Source organism: Capsicum annuum, unplaced genomic scaffold (genome assembly GCF_002878395.1).
Source record: "Capsicum annuum cultivar UCD-10X-F1 unplaced genomic scaffold, UCD10Xv1.1 ctg1744, whole genome shotgun sequence".
Classification (NCBI taxonomy): domain Eukaryota; kingdom Viridiplantae; phylum Streptophyta; class Magnoliopsida; order Solanales; family Solanaceae; genus Capsicum; species Capsicum annuum.
In genome coordinates this window covers 1,048,514-1,062,571 of record NW_025823104.1, presented here as the reverse complement: position 1 = coordinate 1,062,571, position 14,058 = coordinate 1,048,514, and positions in this window count along the sequence as shown.

The following is a 14,058-nucleotide window of genomic DNA, read 5'->3' as shown; positions in this document are numbered from 1 at the left end:
ACGATCCCGGAGGTTGTGTGATGACCTCGTGCATCATCATCATTATGCACATTGCACTTGTTTTATTGTGTTTATATTATGGTGTATTGCCATATTGAGCCATTTATGTAATTGTCTGATCTTCTTTTACTTGTATTTGATGATCTTGTATATGTATGTTCCCCTTGTTCTACTTATATGTGATATAGCGCATACTTGGGTTCTATCTGGTTGTGATGTTGCAGTATATGTGATATAATAAAATTGTTAGTTTAAGAGATGTGGACTACCATTGTGGGACATTTTCTGATTACAGGTGGCATGCCTTTAGTGGATATTTTGTATGCTTTATTTGGTCGGTCTATGAGACCTACTGAGTACAAGTGGACTATACTCATGCCTACTGCACCCTTTCGGTACAGGTTCTAGCTCGAGTGCGCCTCAGCTTGCTTGACTCGGGCAATTGCTGGAGATTTCAAGGTAGTGGTTGGACATCCACACGTTCGGATTTCACCTTTATCTTCTATATTAGTTATGCCCTTATTAGTATTCGGATACAGATATTATTTTTTTGTGGTTATTTTTCTGATGTATTTGACTCCTAGATTATATTAGTAGTTCTTACACTATTTCACTTGATTTTGGGCATGATTGGTATTTTGATTAAGTTCTTTTCGCATTGTTATGATTACTTATATGGTTCGGCTTTGTTCTGGAAGCCTTACCTTGGGATATTTTTGATTTTTCTCTTTTTTTATCTGTTTGGGTAATAGGCTTACTTGTCAAGTTATGCAGCGACAAGTGCCATCATGACCTTCATTTTTTGGGTCATGACAGCCATGCTATTTCGTCAATATCTAGTCTATTTTTTTCTAAACAAATTCAAGAAAAAAAAAATTAGTATTTCAAAATTCAAGATTGTCAACAATAATAATTTAAAAAAATCTTAACCAATACGCAAATATTATTATACACACACCTTAAGAGCTGTCAAATTTGTTATGATAACTCAACACACAAAAATAACCCATTAATAATAGCAATTGCACTCGTGGTTACCAAGATGACTATCTAACTTTTTACACATCATATTTGACTGAAATTTAAATGGTTACTTAGAAGATTTAACTTTTTAAAGAATTTTTTGTTCTTCAAAAAATATATTCTCATTATAAAAAGCTTCAACAGTTTGAATAAAAAAAGATATCAAATCTATTAACCTAATTTAATATGTTTGAATAAATTTAATTTTTTTTCTTTGTCATGTTTGATTTTTTTAAGGAAAAATTTGTCCTTCAAAAAACTAATTCTCATTATAATATGTTTGGGTAGAATTTAAATTGTTACTTAGCATATTTGATTTTATAAGAATTTTTTTTCTTCAAAACTCATTCTCCTTATAAAAAAACTTCAACGGTTTGATTAGAAAAAAAAAAAAGATTAGTTCTGTTAACCAAATTTAATATGTTTGAATAAAATTAATTTTTCTTAATTTATCATGTTGGATTTTTTATGAATATTTTGTCCTTCAAGAAAATTAATTCTCATAAAAATATGTTTGATTTAAATTAAAATAGTTACTTAGCAGATTTGATTTTTTAAGAATTTTTTGTTCTTCAAAAAATATATTCTCGTTATAGAAAACTTCAAAGGTTTGAATAAAAAATGAGATTATTTCTCTTAACCTAATTTGAATATGTTTAAATAAATTTAATCTTTTACCTTGTTATATTTGGTTTTTTATATAAAAAGTATAGCCTTCAAGAGAATTATTCTCATTATAATATGTTTGATAGGAATTAAATGGTTACTTAGCATATTTGATTTTATAAGAATTTTTTGTTCTTCAAAAATATTATTCTCATTATAAATAACCTCAACCATTTGAATAATAATCGAGATTAATTTTCTTAAACTAATTTAATATATTTGAATAAAATTTAATTTTTTTAACATTGTCATGTTTGATTTTTAAAAACGAAATTTGACCTTCAAGAAAATTAATTCTCATTATAATATGTGTGACTAAAATTTAAAAGGTTACTTAGCATATTTAATTTTATAAGAATTTTTTGTTCTTCAAAAAAATTATTCTCATTATAAAAATTTTAATGGTTTAAATAAAAAAAGGAGATAAGTTCCCTTACCTAATTTAATATGTTTGAATAAAAGTTAATATTTTACTTTATCATGTTGGATTTTTTAAGAAAAAATTTGACCTTCAAGAAAATTAATTCTCATTAAAATATGTTTGACTGGAATTTAAATGGTTACTTAGCAGATTTAATTTTTTAAGAATTTTTTGTTCTTCAAAAACTTTATTCTCATTATTAAAAATTTAATGGGCTGATTAAAAAAGAGATTAGTCCTCTTAATTTAATTTAATGTGTTTGAGTGAAATTTATTTATTCGGAGCTATTAGAGCGGGATCCACTTTTTAACTTATCATGTTTGATCTTTAAATAAAAAATTTGGCCTTCAATATAATTAATTCTCAATGAAAATATCAGTATTTTGTATAAAAAAAATTAGTTCAAATCCAAATAACGATTTAAAGTTTAAAAGATTAATTTCTTCCGATATATTAAGCAAAATTATGTTAAATTCAACACAAATTATTCAGAATCAATCTGTAAAAAAACCTATTCAGTCTATGAAGGGGTCAAAGCATTGAATCTCAATGTGATTTTAGTATAGTCACCATAATTACTTGATTTAACCATATATTCATAAAATTCAATCTCAATTTGAAATGAACATAGTCCGATTAATAATATATATATATATATATATATATATATATATATATATATATATATTTCGTTGCCGTGGACAAAGCCATGAAGACTCGTTGCTTTGTTAAGCTAACAAACATCACACAAACCTTCCTTAAGACATTGGAATCACCTCAAACTCCACCACGTTTAGTACTATTTCGTTTGGCCTTATAAATAAAGCAAGTGTTGCCATTGTAGGTGGTATGGGGGAATAAATAGAATTTTTAATCTATCAAGAAACATTCATCAACTTTTGCAACAGTTTCATGCTGAATCCTTTAAATTACCAGCTGCAATATAGCATATAAATAGCTTGTAATTAAAAATTGAAACATTACAACTTATATAATCTTAAAAAACAGTCAAACATGACTTGATTTAGCCTAATATTGGATGAAAATCATTATGACATTTACTTTGATCTATTTTTTAACGTTAGACTAGTAATTGAGTGACAAAATTGTTAGCGGATATAATTTGGATAATTATGCTACATAGAAGACGGTGCTACTCCATCATATTGACTATGCGTGAAGTTTGGAAAGCCATTATCTCGAGTTTAATTTTTGTCTGCCTCTTTAAATTTTTCTTATGGTTTTACAACACAAAAAAATTTATTTTTTGCATTATTTTAGTTATTTCTCTCATTATTTATTTTTTTTAGTCTTATCACACATGTTTATATATTGGAGTTAAAATTAGATTATTTTGTATATAAAAAAATAATTTATGTTAATCATACGTTTTGGTATTTTTAATGAGCATTAATTTTTTGAAAGATCAATATTTTCTTAAAAATTAAAATATGATAAATTCAATTCTAATTTTCAGCCAAACCTATTAAATTACAAGTTAGAAGGTCATCTCGTTAACTGTCAATAGAATTGCTATTTAAAGGGTGTTTTTTTGTTAGTGAGCAAAATAAAACAGATACAATATAAAGAAAGTATGAAAGAAGTAGAAAAGAATAGAAAAAAGATAATGTTGCTCCAAGAAGAGATCCATGACTTGAATGAGGAGGAGAGCATATGTTTACATAACATAGAAAAGTCTACGATCATCCTTGAAAAAGGGCATAATAGGTTGAATGATCATATTGTTAAGTTGGAGGCTCTGTTGAGGGTCCTACTACGTCACTTTGAGATCAATCCTAATGATTAAGATTGTGATGAGTGATGTTAAATATGATGTCATTGAAATTTTATCAATAAAAAAATAAAATTATTGCTTAGTATTTCACGGTTCAGGTAAAATTTTCTTGTTTATTCATGTCTTTTATTGCTTCTAATTTATGTGTTTTTAAATATTAATAGATTGAATTCCTATGTTAAGATTTAGCTAAACAAATGAACATAAGGCACCAAATAATTCAAATTTCCCTCTAAGACGCCGAATAATTCAAATTTCCCTCTAAAAGGTACAAAATATTTCTGTAATCATTTTTTTATTTGGCTTTTCAAAACAAACTTTAATCTAAAAAGGCTATGAAAGACTACAAAAAAGACTAAAAATGTTATGAAAAATGAATCTGTATGTTGTAAAGCAAACACACTATAAAATGTATGCTTCAAAGGGTTTGCTTAGACTCGAACACGCAACTTATAGTTTCCAAACTTAAGAAGTGACCAATTGACTAGAATAGCCTTATCTACCCACCTCTACAATTTTAATTCATTTATCTCTACTTCAAGTCAATTGCTTGTCGCACACCAAAAAATGAATAAAAGTTTAAAATAATAAATTATTATCGAACATTAAACGAAATAAATTCCTATTGATCACAAATAAGTGGGCTTTTAATTTGGTAAATCTCATCTTGTTTGATCTATATATGAATGAACTGAGTTTCAATGTGATATTAGTACAATCAACACATGTTTTTATCGGATCTAATTGATATAGTTATATAGTCAACACATATAATTGACTTCTAATTTTTAAAATCTTTATTCGTTCTGTATATATTGATTCAATCTAATTGGCATCGTTATATATTCACACACATAACTAACGTCTAATCTGAAAAATATTTATTCGTTCTATATATATTGATTTGATATAATTGATATAGTTATATAGTCAACACATATAATTGACTTCTAATTTGAAAAATCTTTATTCGATCTATATATAAATATATGAATTCGATATAATTGGTATAGTTATATAGTCAACACATATAATTGATTTCTAATTTGAAAAAACTTTAATGTTCTATAGATAAGGATTCGATGTAATTGATATAGTTATATAGTCAACACATATAATTGACTTCTAATTTCGAAAATATTTATCCGTTCTATATATATTGATTCGATCTAATTGATATCGTTATTTAGTCACATATATACTTAACATCTAATTTGAAAAATCTTTATCCATCCTATATAATATTGATTCAATATAATTAATATAGTTACATAGTCAACACATATAATTGACTTCTAATTTGAAAAATCTTTATTGACTTCTAATTCGATATAACTGATATAGTTATATAATCAATACATATAATTGACTTCTAACTGAAAAATCTTTATTCGATCTATATATAAATATATGAATTCGATCTAATAGATATTGTTATATTGTAACGACTTTTACAGTATCAATGATCAGTACCGGTGAATGGGATAGGATGGAAAAAGGAACTCTATTCATTATTAAAAAAAAACTCTATATATAAATATATGAATTTGATCTAATAGATATTGTTATATAGTCCGCACAATACAATTGACTTCTAATTTGAAAAATTTTTATCCGTTCTATTTATATTGATTCAATTTAATAGATATAGTTATATAGCTAACACATATAATTGACTTCTAATTTGAAAAATCTCTATTCTATCTCTCTCTCTCTCTCTCTCTCTCTCTATATATATATATATATATATATATATATATATATATCAGATCTAAAAATCTTTATTTAATCTCTCTCTGTATATATATTTATTGGATCAAATTGACAGTAGTTGTATAGTCATACATATAATTGACACTAATTAAATAGTAAATCAATCGTAATTCTTTTAAATCCTTAATCATTGAAGTTAAAATATAAATTATTTTCTAAAAGTAAAATAATTTTTTTTTCAAACGCTTGGTGTTCTTGATGAGAATTAATTTATTTGAAGACCAAATTTTTCTCAAAAAAAGAAATATATTAACTTTAAATTTAATTTTCAGTCAAATTTATTAAATTAAAAGTTAGAAAGTCATCTAGTTACCACCAAACAAATTGCTATTTAAACGACTCTTTCTTGTGTTAGTAATCAAAACCAAATTGAGAGTCTTTCATCATGCGAAAGATATGAAATAATATAGAGAAAATATATCATTTCTCCCTTGAACTTGTCTGCATAACTTACTTTAGACCCTAAACTACACGGGCAATTATATACCCCCCTTAATAACTCTTAAGTGAATCAAATACCACTCTAAATGCATAATACCACTCTTACAATGGTGAGTGCATTACACGTGCTCATATGTCAGCGCCACGTTAGTTCTATCTATACATACATATATATACACACATATATATATACATACACACACACACATATATATATATATATACATACATATATATATATATAACCGTGGTATGAGTAATATAAGATTAGGTTTGTTATCTTTATGGGGTTTGAATAGACTAGACTTAGTATCTGTAAGGATAAATTCATAAAACTTCTGGGTATAGGCAAGAGTTTTTTAGATAAAATTTACTGAAGGACTAAGTATTTGCTTAGCTACCTCCTTATGATGAAAACAAGTCCAAATCCAATATCAATTTTCAATCCCAAGAAATTGGTTAATTTAGAAGAAGAAGAAGAAGAAGAAGACGAGGAAGGAGAAGAAGAAGAAGAAGAAGAAGAAGAAGAAGAAGAAGAAGAAGAAGAGGCATAGTTAGCCCAAATAGTATCTGTCCCATAGACAGAAGATGATTTTAAACAATGGTGCTTACTCATGGGTCTTAAATATTCGACGACCATGACATATGCTAACAGAAAGGATTATCTAAGAAATTTTTAGATCTTCTAGAAAATATTTTCTTCAAAAGTGGAGGCCTCAAGTCACGCATCATCTTCTCATTCTGTGGTTACTAAAAGTACCATGAAAAATACAGTGGAGGTAGAAAATCTCATTAGTTTTTCCTTTAATTTTCCATAAAATAATTCAAATATTTGTCCTATACCAAGTAAAATAATTTCCTCACCTATAGCACAACCAATTTCCTAGTAAAGGATCCTTCTCGGATGATCCAACTTATTTAAAAAATGATAGTGTTTTGTCGCTAATCCATAATAGTCTATATAGTCTATATTGCTTATACCCAAAAGTTTTATGAGTTTATCCTCATAGATACTAAGTTCTGTCTATTCAAACCCCACAAAGATATATACAAACCCAATCTTATATTACTTATACCATGGTTTAGATTAACAGAATAATCTCACCCAAGGAATAGGGTATGCATCCAGCAAAATATCAGAATCTTACTGAAGCTTTGATCCTCAATATTATAAATATTTTGATTATCAAAGAGAATGAATGAATGTCTTCGCCTTTGAAAATAAAACTAGCAAACATTCTTGGTTTTTCCTCTGGGGAAAGCAACTGGCTCTGGAATTTTCCCAGTGATTTTTGCACCAATAGTGATAGATTTATGGTCACAAGTTTGAGATCCTTCCCCCTAGTCCGAGAAGGATATGAATATTTTAAATAGAGATTTCATGATGATCACCAAATTCATCTACTTTTATAATTTTTTCACAGGTTTCATATTCTGTGGATATTTTTCCAAAAATTTGCCTTTCACAAACCAAAGGGGCAAAAGGGGCTTCCATGGTTAGCTCTCCAAGGCCATTGCAAATGGTACAGAAATTGATATTAAACGGAGGCTTATGTGCCGGAGATAGAAAAATGGTTCTGACGCAATCCTGGATATCTAGCTCCAATAGATGTTGCTCAAATCTCATGAACTTGGTTTTTCAATCACTTCAAAAAGATGAGAGAAAAAGTATCTAAGAAATTTATTATGAAGTTTTAAATTCTGTCCAAAAATTTATTAGTATTATATATATATATGTATTTATATAATTTATATATAATTTTTTTTAAATGTTTTGTTCTTCAACCCCTCCCCCATCTGTAATCTATTTACCCCCAAGGTGTTTTCTTCCTCAACTCTCCCCCTCTCCCTCATCTGCAACCACTCACCCACCTCTAACATGTTTTATTCTTCAACCTCTCTCCTCCCTACTCCCTTCCCCTAATTAGCAACCGCACACCCACCCCCAATTAAGAAAAAACCTTCGATCCCACAACCGTACACCCACCCTCAATTAAAAACCTCTGATTCCTCCCCATTTTCTTTCTTCTGCATCAATTTTATTTTCGTCAAACGCATATCATTTTTCCTTCATCTACACTATTTTCGTCAAAGAGGTAGAGTATAGATGAGGCACCGATTTAATTGACATTTTAATAGATGAAGAAGAAACACTTAAAATGCAAATACAATTTCTTGATTCCTTTATTATAGCAATCAATAGACAATAAGTAAGTCAATGATGCACATCTTTTGTGATGAGTTGATGATGATGATAATTTTTTTTGTAATTGGATGTAGACATTTGAAGAAATTAAATAAAGGTGGAAAAAAGAATAACGTGATGAAAGATCTTTAAAGATTTTTATTGGAAGAATTTTTGGTAAACTTTGCTTTTTATTTTGGTGAAAAAACTTAGAGAAAGGATTTTTAAGGTTAATGGAGATGTTATATGGAGTTTAGTGATGGTGATTTTCTTGAAAAAGAGATGATGAGAGAACGGGGTGGGGGAAAAAGGAGGTGGGGGAGTTTTTTTTTTTTTAATTTTCTTTCTTTTTTTGATATATTTATAAATATATACATATATATATGTGTGTGTGTATATATATATAAGTGGGACCTTATTTAAAAAAAATAAAACTTACACGTTTTTTAATTTTTTTCCTTTTTTTTGCCACGTCAATCCTAGGGGTTGAAATTAATTCAACATAAAGTTGTTAAGGGGGGTATATACTGCCTGCGCAGTTTAGAGTCTAAAGTAAGTTATGCAGACAAGTTCAGGGGGCAATGATGTATTTCCTCAATAATATAATCTATGCTTTATTTTTTTTTATTTTTTAATCTATATTATCTTGCATTGACAAATACTAAGACCTTTGATTTCTATTTTTTTTAGAAATTAATGGAATACCAAGATCCAACAAGATATGTAGGTGAATAACAAGGACTTATATGTTCTCCTCGATCACATTAAAACTCATGTGGAGAAATTTGAAGAAGAAGAGAAAAATAATGCGGATCATGTTCGTAAGTTAGATGCTATGATAAGGGTCATTCTTACTCACCTTAAGATCGACCCTTATATTTTTTATGTTGATGACTGATCTGCCCCATGATGTTGTTTTCATGAAATAATATATGGATAAATTATTACATTTACTTAGCATTTTCTTTAAATTTTCATGTTAATTTTTATTGTTTATTTATGTATTTGGATGTTTCATTTTGATTTTCTTTAAATAATTTAGAATTTAAATTTTTAAAAAAGATCATAAAGGGATTGAGGGTGGACAAAATAATTTGCGATTAATTATAAACTAATATTTTAATATTTAGTTTATAACACTAATAATATTTTAAAGATGTAGAATAACGTAAAAAAGGTAAAAATATGGAAGAAAGCTTTAGTGACAAATTTGGTCATGCATCAACTTTAGAGTCCTTAGGTCCCAATTTTGATTTTACACAATCGTGTTTAAAACAAATATTTTTTGGTTGGTTTCAATTTTAATTTTACTTCTATTATTTGGTATTTATGAGACCTATTATTTTTATGGACATTTCAAACCCTTCAAAAATATCACTACTGACTATTTTTTATTTCGAAACAAAACATCATGATTTTTTGACAACAAAATGATTATTTCAATCACAAAAATTATCAAAAATTATCTCTAAAAAAATTATAAGCATCTTGTCAAAAAAATCAAACACTTAGCCATAAGTTATATATCTTGAATATCCCTCCCTCTCTTCTTCTATATAGTCATCACCCTTTCCAATGATGTTGTTTTTGAGAACTTCTTCATTTATCATGTGACCTCATCCTTGCCCTCGGCCTTATCTCGTACCATAACTTCTTCCGTTACTAGGCCTTTCCACGGGTGAAACATCAATTATCGGTGCATCCTCATCATTATCACGGTCACCAACGACCCATGTTGTTGGCCCTATTTCCAAATCCCCTTATACTATAAGGCTTGGCCATCAAGCTAGCGAAGGATCAAAGATAAAAACAGTACCATCTTCTGGGACATTAGGAAAAGCAGTACACCTTTTTTCAGCCATAACATCATCCCAATTTAATAAGTCTTTCTCCAATTCAACAAGTTTCAACTTTATGTAATCCATCTTGTCTTTTGAGTCCATAGAAATATCAATTATGTTCTCAACATTATCCACCACCTCTTTATATATTTTTTACTCCTCGAATATTTGAGGGTTACCCTCGGCAAAGAACTTCTTCAAATATGGACCAAAAACATCATTTTGCCATCTTCTTAAAATGTATTAGTCAGGAATCAACTGCATGTTTATATGAGCTATTACCTTCATTATATGACAACAAATGATGCCACGTGACTCAAAAACATGCAATTACAGCTTAGATATTTACCCTGGGGATTATATTCAATCGTGAATATAAATATTTTCATTGCCATAAAAGTTACTCTGAATAGATCCATCTACAATATTGTATTTTTTCACTGCAAGCCTCGAGTCAACATCAACTGCAATAGCGAAATTATAATGAACCATTCGACAAATTTTTCCTTCAAACATCTTAAATATATTTTGGGTCAGCACATTATTCATTTGGCACTCCCAGCGAAAACAAATTTCACACCTAGTTTTGGTGTACTTAGACTTGTGCTCTTCCCTCAACTCCTTCTCATATTTATCCCGAAGAGCGACCTCATACTGCTCTATGAAGATTTTTAAAGTGCTCCTAGTATTGATAAAATCATCAAAATAGGAATGCATTGCCTTGCTCTTTGAGTTGATTTCATGCCAGCCCAAAAGAAATGACTCAAGTATACATGAACCCAATTCTACCCCTCATGGTATATCATTACCAACTAACCATTATTTTCTATTCTAAACCTTGTTATGCAATTTATCCATCTCGCTTTAAATTTATCCTTTGTTAAATTATCCAGCATAATGGACACAATCACTCTTAACTTCATCATAATGGTTGCCAAGACACTTTAATTTCTTTGGATTATTTGCGAAGATATGCCATATGCATAAACAATGCATAATATCAGGCATCACCTCGCTTATTGTTGCCCTTTTACTTTCACACTGATCGGGCAACATACATATAGGGGGAACACTACCCATAGCATATATAAACGAGGTGAAAATCCAACAGAATGTCTCCATTGTCTCATATGAGATCATAGCATAACCAAGAAGAATATATTAACAGTGGTGATTGAAACCAACGAATGAATCAAATGGCATACCATATCTATTAATGAGATACGTAGTATCAAAGCTAATGGCATCATTGACAGTGGTGATTGACACCAATGAATGAATCAAATGGCATACCACATCTATTAATAAGATACGTAGTATCAAAGCTAATAGGATCATGAAATTCTTGGCTAGCCGCTATTGATGAAGGGTGAATCTATAAAATATTATTTAATCGACCAAGACCATCTAGGTCGAAGGCATAGAAGAAATCTATGTCTTGAGTTGCATTTGAACGTAGAATTTTCTTATACATTTAGCATTGCCTTCATCCATGCTCAATCTCCTTACAACGTGGATTAATTTCTATAATCATCCGACAAATAACACAAATTCTCGGGCCCACCTACTAGAGCTTTGTATATTTTAATGTTCTTTGATATTCTCACATTGTTTTATCATGGGCTTCCAGCGACCTCTTCTAACTATCGGACACACTCCTATGAACAGCCATGAGTCTAGACGTAATGGGACCCAACTCGTGTGAGTGATCTACTATCACTCTACTTATACGCCAATTTTCATCGAATTCTATTGAGAAATAAGCAATTAATTCTGGTAAGCCATAACGACCTCTTAGATGTCATACAATTAATTTTTTCCCACCACATTCATCATAAGTATATAAAACATACTTGGGAGAATTTGAATTTTTTAATTTCGTAATTGATCTTTTATCATGGTAAAACCAACATGTTTATCATGTTCTTGGTAAAAAGCATAAACGACTTTCAAACTAAAAAAATCGATTACCGAAAACGGCACCTTATTTAGGATCATACAGAAATTCAGGATGATCCGCAAAAATATTTTCTACAGATGCATTTTCATCTTCTTTGAGAATACTATCATCGTTAGAAAATCCAAACAATCCACCATTGTGTTTCTTAAAGCTTATGTGTCTCTTGTATCACGTGTTTCCCTTGAGGAATTAGAACTTGTGTAGCTTCTTTCCATTCTTATTTCGTCAAAAAATATGATAATAGATAGAGGTACTAACTAATTGATGTTCTTGATGTTTAGTGAAAGATAAAAATTGAGGAACGAAATTGGATTTCAAATGCAAGTTAACTTGTAAATAAGTACTAAAATTACAAGTTCGAGTTAAAACTTAGATTATTAAAATATTGATATATTGATTGTTGGCAAGAATAATCACGAATACCTAAAGATTCTTCCTATAATGAATGATTAAATCAGTTAACAAATGTGTAAAATTGATTTGAAGGGTATATTATGATTTTGAAAGGATTACACACTTAAGGAGTTAAGGTTAATAGTGTAAAAATACAATGTTTGGACACTTTACTTTTCCTTTTTTAATTAGTTGTATTCCTTCCAGTCCAAACTCCACAACACTGACATATTATATAATTCCTAACACAATCCATATATTTATGGGAAATTTGTGAGAATAAGTTGGAAATTTGGAGACAGACCCTTGAGTATAAAGAATTTAGGTTCAATAAGACCAAGATGAAGTACTTGGAATGTAAGTTTAGTGATTTGTCACATGAGAATGACGTGGTAGTGAAGCTAGATTTTTAGGCCATTCAAAATAGAGAGAGCTCCAAGTATCTTGACTATGATTTAGGGGAATGATGAGATTGACTAGGATGTCACACACCGTATTGGTGCAGGATAGTTGAAATAGATGCTCGCTTAGGGATTTTTATGTTATAAGAAGGTGCCTCCAAAGCTTAAAGGTAAGTTCTACAGAAGCATTCCGACCGGCTATGTTGTATGGAGTGGAGTGTTGGTTAGTTAAAAACTCCCATATTCAAAAGTTGAAGGTGGCAGAATGAGGATGTTGAGATAGATATTTGAAATTACCAAGAGAGAGGGTTAGAAATGAGACTATTCGAAAGAAGGTGAGAGTGGCTTCGATGAAGGACAAGATGCGGAAAGTGAGGTTACGATGATTCGGACATGTCGTAAGGAGGTGCACAGATGCTCCAGTACAGTACGGTACGATATTTTAAACTTTGGTATGGTAACTTCAATTTTCGATATTTAAAAGAACAATACCATTATCATACCAAATTAGTTCGATATGGTTCGGTATTTTAAAATTCGATTTTTGTATTTTACGGTATGATAATTCGATAACCATATTTTATTTGATTTCGACTTACACATATTCATATAAAAAATAACTATAACTTTAAACTTTAAAAATGCCTCAATCATATTAGACTATGATGCAACAATTTCAATCATTTCCATGTAACAAACATAACTTAATTGTACAAATATTTTTAGCAAGTCATTAAAAAATTCTTATAGCCCAAGTGAAATCAGCCAATACATATAAGTTCATCAAATGCAATTAATTTGAATGCATTATAATACTGAAATGTATTCCTTCACTTGCTTATGAACAAAGTTCTGTATCAGGATTCAGGCCTTGCCTTTGTGAAAGAAATTTGCAACAACAGATGATAATCAATGTCTTTTCTTTGACTAATGAATGATATATAAATATATTTAATAATCTTAAAATTATATATAATATGAGTTTTATATATTATTAAAAAACTTTGGTGTGGTATACGGTATTTCATTATAACTATCAAATACCGTACCAAATACCAAAATAATTTAAAAATTTTTTCAAATACCATAACATTCATACCGCGGTATAAAAATTCAATTTCGATATGGTATTTGATATATACCATACCATGCCCACCCG